Here is an 11,339-nt window from a genome sequence, read left to right on the forward strand (position 1 = left end):
CCAAGAGCACTTTTTACTATGCCAACCTAACCAGAGTGACGGGAGGGGCACAATTCAGAAAATGTGCTCAGCTCAGCCCAAGTGAACTGCTAGATTCATCATATTCTGCGTCAAAAGAGGTTTCTGAATCGGATAAAATGATGCTAATATTGCCGCTAGAAACGGAGCTGTCGCTATCATCTGCCATGTTGTTTGGGTTTGTTGACATCCAGATGTACAACTTGTGACGTCACAGTAATGGCGCCGCCAGTTTGGCTTCGTGCGGGACCCGATCGATAAATTGGCATTTCATTTCAGCTTTATTCTTAGTAATCGGTGTCCATTTTTAATTTCCAATGCGGCAAATGTGTTCACTTTATACATTCTATCAAATTCCGTTCTAATTGAAAAAAAAAGGATGTCTCTAGCACTTTAAAGCCCTACTGTATTTCTATTTTGCTGACAATCCAGAATTCCAACTTTTTTATGGCCCCTCACCCCTTCAAGCTGAAATATGCATCCTATAAATCAGTCACAGTTGATGTGTAATTAAATTCTGTTGTTTTGATAAAGGTCAATTAAGTTTAGCAATTCAGCCTTCTGTTGCCCGAATCCAAATTTTCACTGGTCCAATTATAAAATTTCATTATTTCAGTTAGATTAATTATGTCTTCGAAATGCTAAGTTACATATAAAAATGTATGATTCAAATGATTTAATTTCTATTGATCAATGTCCACTTTACAAAGTTTCTGATCACGCTGTCGTATAATTTGTCAGTGCATCTTCACTGTCCATATCTATGTATTTTGTTTTTTATCCCCGTTTCAGTGTCAATAAGCAGCCTTATTATTCCCTCTTTTATCAAAACTCCTCAGTTATGTCTGCCCCAGCACCCAAACACACTTCCATCCCTTTTGTCCCACACTCCACCAACTTTGTAATGCTTCAGCAGTCTTTAGCAATGTGTCCAGTTTGACTTCATGTGACTCGTGCAAGTCTTTAGCAGCCTCCCCTCTTAGATTCTCATGATGATGATTCAGGGCTGGACCGTCCGCCATTCTCAAATGCGTCCATCTTGTCTTTGTTCTTTCAGTCCATTTTCTTTTTGATCTGCAACTGTGTATATTCCACCAACTGTATGGTTCTTGTCCTGTGAAGAGCTGTGCTTGCCCCCTTCAAGCATGATAATAGTTCCTGTTGTTCTCCCAAAGGTCAAAGGTGTCTCATGACCAGGGACAGTCCTCTGTTGATTTTGAGGGAGCCAGTAGAGTACAAGGACTCAGTTCAGGACTTGTGCCATGCGCGAGGGCAGAACACACTGGGACACAAATTTCACAAAACTATCTTCGTGTTATCAGTCTTCCTGTGTAGTATTTGTTCCTTACACCCCAAATCTTCCCATTAACATATTGTATCCTATCAGTTGCGCACATCATCTTACTATCAAGCCGCCCTTATCAAATGCTTTTTTTTTTTTTTTTTTTTTTTTGGAGTAATCCATCCACCCTACCCATTAACATGGCTAAAATCCTCGTTCCAGTGTTTATCATCAAATAAAGTTCCGAAATCCTTTGTAATAAACTGTAATGTAATTTAACAATCTACCAACATGGTTGTATATGCGGTGAATGTTATTGTTCAATCTATAGGTCATACAGCGCCGGTGTTCCAAATATGACACGTCTCCTTGATTTAACATCTCATAAGTTATTATTGTCAGCAGCGCTAAAGGATAGTGCTTGGAAATGAATGTCTTATCGCCCAATTTAAAACACATGCCACATTTGAGCTAGTATTCATTCCTTTATTTATTTCCCATCCTCATGTTAGCTGGCATGTGTCAGAATTAAAATGGAATTTTGCTTTTAATTTTAAGTCTTTCAAAATTGATATATCCTTACTGCACCGAGATAAACTGTTAAATATATCTTTAAAAACAATCTATGCTCCTGCACAGACTCTTAAAAGTGGCACCCAAATGCCAGATTACAAATCAAACCTCCTCCTTCACTCTCACATTTTTGATAAAACAGTCTACTTATCTAGACACTGTCATCACATACGAAATAATGGCCTGCAAATTAAATATAATGTTGTTGCTGTGGTCCCTCAAAACATGTGACTAGGATTTGGACAATTATTAACCCCCATCAATTGATCAATTATCTCCTCACTAAATTCCTAGCCTGCTATCCTATCTGCATAAAGAAGACATTTCAAATGCAGGGGATAAGAGAATAACAAGGAACACCTTAACAATAAACAAAATAAACCCAAACCACAATCAAAACCAAATAAACTAGGCCCATGACCTATGTAGACCAACACAGTACTCCAAATATTTCCCCATTAAAATTTAAGCCTTTTTGTGTAGAGCACCATTGATTTCTAATCATTGACCTAATTTTATCCTTAATTTAATCCCAATCACGAATGCCCACTACTTAATACTTTACTTGGTGTTCTTTTGATAAAAAGTGCCCCCCTTGCAATGTCATTTTTATTTGTTGTTTTTAACTCTGATTCAAATCTTTGACTTATCCTTACATGTGTCCTTGTATAGTCTTATGTCATAACCAATCAATAATTCCTCCTAAATTTAAAATCTACAATGTATGTTCTCTCTTACTCTCACATTTTTATGAGGGCTGGGCACTCTCCTTGTTGGACGAGTTTCTGACCACAACCCTCAGATTATTCTATCATTTCTAATTTTTACATTTAACAATGCAAATCTGATAAACCATTGTCTAGCACACCGTTTCCGTGCACCAAATTAACGCAATTCCATCCTTTATAACGAACTGATACACAAAGACAAACATACACATAAACAAACACACGGGCCCACAACATAGACATGACAATCTTCCCAGCTGATAACAAGGGTGGGGGGGGAGGCAACTGAAGTGCGGAGAGCCTCGCCACCAATGTAACCCCCCACCTCTGTCCAAAATATGCATTTGTGCCCTCCTGACCATTTGGCCCAAACTTTAGAGCCGCACCCTTTTGAAAACAAAAATGGTTACAGTTTAACCCCACCACACAATGGGATATAACCTTCATGCTAATTAAATATACATTCTTTATCAAATTCTTGTTAAGCCATTATTCTGACTCCAACTCTCATGCAAAATCAAAATAAAATCAACAATTTTATACAAATCAACTTATTGTTCTTCATGAACCACAAATCATCACTTCCATCCCATGAACAGCACCACAACTAATCACTCACTTCTTCAGCTGCGCCGCTGTCCCATCTGACAGCCAAGCCTGCTTTCCACACAATATCATCATAGACACACTTCAACAATTATGTAGCGACCTGGTTAACCCAGTTACCCTTCGCCCTAGACAACAATATAAGTCTCTAAGGTCGCACTATTGAGGTCGCCAGGCATCCGTCCTGGTATATCAGCGATGCCTTCACCATTTTTTTTTTTTTTTTCACGAGTACCCGTCTCGTATTGGTGGCCTGGCCGATCCAATCGACCCCGACCTTAGGCAACAGTATAAGTTCCTGTCTACAATTGAGGCCACTGAGGTGCCCATATGCTAGTCACTGGCATCCCACAAGTTCCAGCGGTGTGAGCACCCTTTGCTGATCAGACAAAGTCCTCACCACCTTTCTCTTAATTCACCACGACTTGGACATCCCAGATGTCCCTCGCCTTAGACAGCCCTATAATGTTCTAAGGTCACACTATTGGAGTCGCTCGGCATCCGTCCTGCTATATCAGCGACGCCTTCACCTGTTTTTGTATTTTTAATTTTTTCCACAAATCACTTTTTCCAAGTTCCACACAAACACACACATCTATACAACCACCATTCCTGAACACAGAGCTGAAATTATTAATTTTTGTATTACGCTTTCACTCCACAATATTGCTGAACTGGGAGAGAGAAAAAAAGTTTCCCCCTTACCTTTTGTGCCGATCGGACTGCAATACTGTTGAGCAAGAGCGGAGAAGGAAGAATCCTTTGTGGAGCATGCACTTTCCCTTCTGAAGAAATCACGTCGGATGGTCACCATTTGTTGGATTCTGTCCACAATTTAGGGAGCGCGTTATCTGCGCCTCACGGCAAAAGCCTTTGCCAATCACCTGTTATCCAATTTACTCACTGCGTGCTCGTTTGATTTCTTCAGATTTAGGAAAATGCAAAGACACTGAAGCAGAAGTTAGACTTAGACAGATTGGTTGAGTTCAATCACAATTCTTGTTCAAAAAGCTCTGTTTTCAGGAAAGTACAATACAGCGCTGGGCCCTTCAAGAGCGGAAAGTCTCCATTCAGAAAAGGCAAAGTCCAAGGTTGTTAGATCAGTTTTATATTCAGTAGCACATTGTGGGCCGGGATTGATGGGCGATGAGTCTTCGGGGTGGGGCAAGTTCGAAGGAGAGTCTGCTTCCATGGGAGTGGTGCTGGTTATGGGCGATTCGGTGTGTAGGTGGGGGGCTGTTGGTGTGTGTGTGTGTGGAGGGGGCTGTCTTCCATCCCATCTCTCGGCCTTGGCGATCATCTTTGGCCGAGTTCTCGGGTGGGGGCTGTTGTCTTCCCTCCCGTCTTTCGGCCTTGGCAATCATCTTTGGCCGAGTTCTCGGGTGGCTCCTTCTGGCACCTGCTAGTTTTATCTCCACGTGACCTTCCTGTGAACATTCTTTTCCAATCTTGGACATACACTGTCGTACCTCATTCTTTCAATTGTGTCATCTTGTGCGAATTTATGTTAGCTTTTGGCTGTGACATCATTAATCTGTCTTTGCTTACGTTATTCTTAGTTTAATCATGTTTCCAACTGTATCTTTTCTTTGTTAGGCCAAAATATTTCCCTCTGTGCAGAACGTTCAGTCGTAATCAAAAAGTTGGCGTCTCACATTAGGCAACATATGACGTTTAGTCAAAACACAAGTTATAAAACACAAGATATAATCAAATACTGAACGGCCACGACGACTCTGGCCGTGTCCATGATTTAGAGAAAAACATCAGGCATGCATTACACAGTTCTTTAAAGGTCATTCAGCTATTTGGGCAATATATCAAAAGACATTTATTTTGCAGTGCACAGAAATACATATTGAATCGTGAAGTTGTAGCAACTTCTGATATTATCGTATTATCAAAGAATGTCTAGTTATGTCTGTCAGGCAGGGGACAAGGCGAAGGACTCGGATGCAGAGTCGTTTCTTTCTTGGATTTATTCCAGCAAGCACACTGATCAAAAGTACAAAGTAAAACGCCTCTTGCGAGGGAAAACGCGTGGCAAAAAGTACAAACAGAAGGCGTCGCACTGAGGCGAGAAAAAAGGTTAAAAGTACAAATCAAAACGCCTCTTACGAGGGATAACACGCGGCAAAAAGTACAAACAAAAGCGTCGCTCGGTGGCGAGACAGAGAGGAGGGGTCTTACTGAGAACTTGGACATCAAGGAATCGCTGGTGGTCGGGACGAGGCAAGACACACTGGCACAGGAAAAGGGGAAGACACGGACTAAATACACACAAAAGGGCGTGGACACAGGTGCTGACCATTATTGTCAATTACACAGGTGCACACAATCGGAATCTGGGAAGACAAGACAACCAACACCGAGGAAGGAAACACAAACTGAAACGGAAGGGACGACAAAATAAAACCGGAAGTAAAATTACGACATCGACGAGACAGAAACCCGGAAAAATAAACGCGACCGCATGACAGAACCCCCCCCCTAGGGCCGGATCCCAGACGGCCCAGGAGCCCCAGGGTGAGCCGCATAAAAGTCCTCAAAAAGTCCCGGGTCCAAAATATAACTAGGCGGCACCCATTGCCGCTCCTCCGGCCCATAACCCTCCCAGTCCACCAGGTACTGCCAGCCCCGGCCTCTTCTGCGCACATCCAATAGTTCCTTAACGGTGTAGGCCGTCCCACCTCCCACAGTCCGCGGAGGCGGAGGGGGCGCAGGATCTGGCACCAACGGACTGTCCACCACCGGCTTGACCTTCCCAACGTGAAAGGTGGGGTGGACTGCAAGGGACCTGGGCAAGCGGAGACGCACCGCGGCCGGGTGCACGACCTTGGCGATGGGGAACGGACCCACGAAGCGAGGCGCCAGTTTCCTGGAGTCCCCCCGGTGGGGAAGATCCTTGGCGGATAGCCAGACACGTTGACCTCGCTGGTACACGGGCGCCGGACGTCTCCTCCGGTCAGCCATCCGCTTGACCCGGTCCCCCTGTCGGACCAGCGTGGCCCGAGCCGCCGACCAGACGCGACGACAGCGGCGCACCAAGGCGTGGGCTGAAGACACCGTCACCTCCGGCTCACTGTCAGGGAAGACAGGGGGCTGGTAGCCATACACACACTTGAAGGGGGACATACCTGTAGCCGTGGTGGGCAGGGAGTTGTGGGCATACTCCACCCAGGAGAGGTTCTTGCTCCACGAGGAGGGGTTCTGGGAGACCAGGCAGCGGAGACTTGTCTCCAACTGCTGGTTAATACGTTCCGTCTGTCCGTTTGCCTCCGGGTGATAGCCTGACGTGAGACTCACGGTTGCCCCTATGAGCCTGCAAAACTCCCGCCAAAACCTGGATACGAATTGGGGCCCTCTATCGGAAACAATGTCTTTCGGGAACCCATGAACCCGGAATATGTGGTCCATCATCACGGTGGCCGTTCGTTTAGCGGACGGGAGCTTGGGCAAGGCGATAAAGTGAGCCATCTTTGAAAATCTGTCCACCACTGTGAGTATGGTGGTTCGCCCATGCGAGGTCGGAAGCCCGGTGACGAAGTCCATGGATATCTCCGCCCATGGGCGCGAAGGAATGGGTAGGGGATGCAGCAACCCCATACGGGCGCCGTGGGAGTTCTTATTCCGGGCGCAGACGGGACAGGCTGCAACGTATTCATTGACGTCTGCCCTCATGGAGGGCCACCAGAATCGCTGCTGGATTACAAACAGCGTTCGGCGCATGCCCGGATGGCAGGAGAGTCTGGAGGTGTGAGCCCAATGGATGACTTGGGATCGTAATTGAGCAGGGACAAATAGTCGGTTCTCAGGGCAACCACTAGGGGGTGGCTTGTTACCATTGGCCCGCTGTACCCGGCCTTCGATAGGCCAGGTCACTGCTCTAACCAGGCAATGAGGAGGCAGGATGGTTTCGGGCTTCTTAATTTCTGGATCCGAGTTGAAAACACGGGAGAGGGCGTCAGGCTTGGTGTTCTTGGTTCCCGGTCTGTAGGACAGAGTGAAGTTAAAACGATTGAAAAAAAGTGACCAGCGGGCTTGGCGTGAATTCAGTCTCTTAGCTGACTTTATGTATTCTAAATTTTTATGGTCTGTCCAGACCAAAAAAGGCTGCTGTGCTCCCTCTAACCAATGTCTCCATTCTTCCAATGCCAGCTTTACTGCCAACAGTTCGCGATCCCCCACATCATAATTCTGTTCGGCTGGCGTCAGCCGTCGAGACAGGAACGCGCACGGATGGAGCTTGTTGTCGCTCTTGGCTCTCTGTGAAAGGATGGCAACTACTCCTTGATTGGAGGCGTCCACCTCCACCACAAACTGCCGCGACGGATCAGGAAGCGTGAGGATGGGAGCGGTGCTGAAGCGGTTCTTTAGCTCCTGGAAGGCCGCCTCCGCCTCCGCCGACCAGTGGAAGGGAACCTTAGGAGACGTGAGCGCGTGCAAGGGAGCCGCTGTGGCACTGAAGCCCTTGATGAACCGCCGATAAAAATTGGCAAAGCCCAGGAATTGCTGCACCTTCCTGCGTGAGTCAGGGGTAGGCCATTCCGTTACCGCGCTTACTTTCGCCGGGTCCATCTCAACCTTGCCCGGGGCTACGATGAAGCCGAGAAAAGAAACAGTGCTCTTGTGGAATTCACTTTTCTCGGCCTTTACGTATAGTTGGTGTTCAAGGAGTCGTTGCAACACCGTCTCGACGTGAACCCTATGGGTCTTCAGATCTGGGGAATAAATCAAAATATCGTCCAAATATACGTACACAAACCGGTCCAAACAGTCTCTCAAAACATCGTTTATCATGGCCTGAAACACAGCGGGAGCATTGGTGAGGCCAAATGGCATGACGAGGTATTCAAAATGTCCTCGATGGGTGTTGAACCCTGTCTTCCATTCGTCCCCTTCCCGGATGCGCACCAGATGGTAGGCGTTGCGCAGATCTAACTTTGTGAACACCCGGGCTTGCTGTAATTGGTCGAACACGGTCGACATCAGTGGGAGCGGATACCGATTCTTGATGGTGATCTGATTGAGGGGACTATAATCAATGCAGGGACGTAGGGTGCCGTCCTTCTTGCCCACGAAAAAGAACCCCGCCCCCGCAGGCGACGACGATGGTCGAATCAGTCCTGCTTGCAGGGAGGAGTCTATATATTCATTCAAGGTTTGCTTCTCAGGTCCCGAAAGAGAATAAAGCCTCCCCTTGGGTATAGTTGAACCCGGCAGGAGGTCAATGGCGCAATCATACGGACGGTGGGGAGGCAGAGAGGTAGCCTTGGCCTTGCTGAATACCTCGGCCCATTGGTGGTAACACGCAGGGACCCCGGTTAAGTCTGGGGTTGGCGCGTCTGGAGCAGGAGGCACAGGGCGCGGGTTAGACTTGATACAGGAATCATGACAGTCGGACCCCCATCCCGTTATTTCCCCTGATCCCCAGTCTATAGCGGGGTTGTGGCGTTGAAGCCATGGATACCCGAGAATGAGAGGGTTCATTGGGGAGGTCACGACATGTAGCCGTATGTTCTCCTGGTGGGGACCAATTGACAGCGAGACTGGTTCTGTTATGTGAGTTATCTCAAAGAGTGCCTGTCCATTGAGTGCCTTAGCTTTCACGGGAGTGTTCAGTAGCTCAGTCTTTACCCCCCACCGGCGAGCAAATGCCCAGTCTATCAAGCTTTCGTCTGCTCCTGAGTCTATTAATACTTCGAGTTCTATTTCTCTTCCCAACTGTGTGATCCTGCCCTTGGGGAGCACTCGCCCCGGGGACAGAGCCGCCGAGAAGGCGCTTACCTTCAGGGTCCTCCTCACTGGACAGGAGAGAAGGAGGTGTCCGAGCTCGCCGCAGTAGTAGCATCTTCCCTCTCGGCGCCGCCGTAACTTCTCCTCCTCTGTTAACTTAGCTCTGCCCAACTGCATCGGTTCTGGCTCCTGGCGCTGCCGATCCCCGTACAGCCTGGAGTGGTGAACGTCAGGGCCGGCTACTGGGACGAAGGCGGGGGCGTTGCTGCTTCGGTGCTTCCTCCACTCTTGCAGCCGATTGTCAGTGCGGATAGCCAGAGCGATGAGGGCGTCGAGGTCGGTGGGAAGGTCTAAGGGGATTAGCTGATCCTGTATGGGTCCAGACAGGCCCCGGAGGAAGATGTCATATAGTGCCGCCGCGTTCCAACCGCACACCGCGGCCAGCGTGCGGAACCGGATGGCGTATTCTCCGACGGTGTCTTGTCCCTGGACTATCTGACAGAGTTGGCGAGCCTTGTCTCGGTCAGCGGAGATTGGATCGAACACCGTTCGCAGGGCCTGGATGAAAGCGGGGAGAGAGCGACAGGAGGTGGAATCCCTGGCCCATTCCGCGGTGGCCCACGTGCGGGCCCTTCCCGTCAGGTATGATACCATGTAGGCCACCTTGGAGCGCTCGGTGGGGAAATCTGCTGGGGAACTCTCAAAATGCATCTCGCATTCTGTAATAAAGGCCCTGCTAAGGCCGGGTTCTCCGGAGTAGCGCTCTGGAGGAGCCAGTCTGGCACCGCCAGTCATGGGAGCTATTGCAAGGGGAGTAACGGGGGAAGCAACGGGTGTACTGGAGGTCGCTGCTGGTCCCGCGTTTAAGAACGAGAGCACTTCCTGCATTTGCTGACCCAGCTTTGCTACTTGGGTGGCGACCGCTCCTCTGAAATCTTCTTGATTCTTAGCGAGTCCTCGGATCTCTTCTCCCAAGTCGCCCACTTCCCTCTGGTGCTGGGCGAGCAGTGAGGCATGGGAGCGCACTGCGGCGCACAGGTGCTCCGACTCTGCCGAGTCCATGTCTGGCCAGTGTGTACTGTCAGGCAGGGGACAAGGCGAAGGACTCGGATGCAGAGTCGTTTCTTTCTTGGATTTATTCCAGCAAGCACACTGATCAAAAGTACAAAGTAAAACGCCTCTTGCGAGGGAAAACGCGTGGCAAAAAGTACAAACAGAAGGCGTCGCACTGAGGCGAGAAAAAAGGCTAAAAGTACAAATCAAAACGCCTCTTACGAGGGATAACACGCGGCAAAAAGTACAAACAAAAGCGTCGCTCGGTGGCGAGACAGAGAGGAGGGGTCTTACTGAGAACTTGGACATCAAGGAATCGCTGGTGGTCGGGACGAGGCAAGACACACTGGCACAGGAAAAGGGGAAGACACGGACTAAATACACACAAAAGGGCGTGGACACAGGTGCTGACCATTATTGTCAATTACACAGGTGCACACAATCGGAATCAGGGAAGACAAGACAACCAACACCGAGGAAGGAAACACAAACTGAAACGGAAGGGACGACAAAATAAAACCGGAAGTAAAATTACGACATCGACGAGACAGAAACCCGGAAAAATAAACGCGACCGCATGACAATGTCGTCCTTATTGGTCGATTACGTGAATATACTTGTCTGCTTATATACTTTATCCAAAGAGATGTGAGCCTATCTGTTATTGTGGCTATGCGTTTTTTTTGTCTTTTGACCCTATCCCTTCACTACTGAAATTAAAAGGAAAATGACTTTATAATAAAAACAATTGAATTTGTTTTTTCCCCTTTTCATGATGGCAGGGGAGGAACGGCCTCCAAAGTGCATGACACAGTCATAAACATGTCATTCATTCGTATACAAAAGCACATTTTTGAGAAGGCTATTTCATTTGAGCTGATAGTTTTCAAATAGTTACAACACTTAACAATGTTTTGGTTATGATCATGTAAGAGTAACATAATGATTGTCTGACTTATATCCATACATGACGGGGGTAGATAATCTAAAAGCAAATACAGCAAGATGTGAGGGGCCCAATAATGCGTCAAAACACACCGGAGACCTTTGTCACCCTCATGTTTGCTTTGTGTGATTCACACTCTTCTATTTCACGTGTGTAAAAAAAATACGAGTCAGAGAGGGGAAGGATAGTCATTGAAATTTTCCGATGTGCGTCACAATGGCTTACATTTAGCTCCGGGTGAATCAATAACACGAACAGGTCAAAGGTTGTCATCCAGTCAAACAAACCTACATCCACACTGGCTGGTGATCGGGCGCTTTATCGGCAACGCGCGCCATCAGTCATGCCAATTGTAAGCCAGTTCAATGCAAATAAGCCAGCCCGCATCTCGACCCAT

This window comes from Syngnathus scovelli, chromosome 9 (assembly GCF_024217435.2).
Source record: "Syngnathus scovelli strain Florida chromosome 9, RoL_Ssco_1.2, whole genome shotgun sequence".
In the NCBI taxonomy this organism is placed as follows: Eukaryota; Metazoa; Chordata; class Actinopteri; order Syngnathiformes; family Syngnathidae; genus Syngnathus; species Syngnathus scovelli.